Genomic DNA, 1,039 nt, shown 5'->3' on the forward strand with positions numbered 1-1,039 from the left:
GGGCCCAGGCGTCCGAGGAAAGGGCCCAGGCGTCCGGAAAATGGGCCCAGGCGTCCGGGGAAGGGGCCCAGGCGTCCGGGCCCCGCCCCCATTCTAACTCCGCCCCCGCAGGCCACCGCCCGCCTCCGCGAGGCCTTCGCCGACCCCGAGACCCCGACCCGCCTCAGCCTCCTCCTCGCCGCCTCCCCCCGGCCTCAGGTGGGACCTCCGACGGCCCATGATGCTCTGCGACGGTTTCGGGGGCCTCCCCCCACCCTTCCCGCGCCGTCGTCGTCGGTTTCGGGACTCCCCAAATCTTCCGTGTCGGTTTCGAGACCCATCTGGCGCCTTTAACGTCGGTTTCGAGGCTCCGTTGAACCTTTTTTTTGTCTGTTTCGGGGCCCCCCCGTACTTCCTAGGTCAGTTTTGGGGCCCCCCGAATCCTTCTCCATCGGTTTCAAGCTCCCCCTCGAGCTTCCGCGTTGGTTTTGGGACCCCCCGAACCTTCCTCGTCCGTTTCAAGCCCTTTTCAAACGCCGCGTGTCGGTTTCAAGGCCCCCCCTTGCACTTCCCGTGTCGGTTTTGGGGTCTCTTGAGGTTTATTTTGGTAGTTTCGAGGTACCCTAAATTTTCTGTGTCGGTTTTGGGGTGTGCTTTGCGCTTTTAGTGTCGGTTTCAAGGTTCCCCACRCTTTTCTCAGGTCGTTTTCACGGTTCTGCTGATTCTCCGTGTGAGTTTCAAGCTCCCCCCCCGCTTTTCCCCATCAGTTTCGGGGCCCCTTGCCGGTTTTGAGACCTATTTTGTTCCTTTCGTGTCAGTTTCAAGGCCACCCCCGACCCTTTCCGTCAGTTTTTGGGGTCCCCCTCGCGCTTCCCGTGTAGGTTTCGAGGCCCGTTTCGTTCTCCTTGTCGGTTTTAAGGCGCCCCAGAATTTCTTGGATGGTTTTTAGTTGTATGTGAGTTTCGAGCCCCCCCAGCGTCATCCTTATTTGTCGGTTTCTAGTTTCCCCTCGATTCCTCCGTGTCAATTTTGAGCCCCTGCAATCGTCTCCGTCGGTTTC

Source organism: Apteryx rowi, unplaced genomic scaffold (genome assembly GCF_003343035.1).
Source record: "Apteryx rowi isolate R43461 unplaced genomic scaffold, aptRow1 scaffold_2444, whole genome shotgun sequence".
Lineage (NCBI taxonomy): Eukaryota > Metazoa > Chordata > Aves > Apterygiformes > Apterygidae > Apteryx > Apteryx rowi.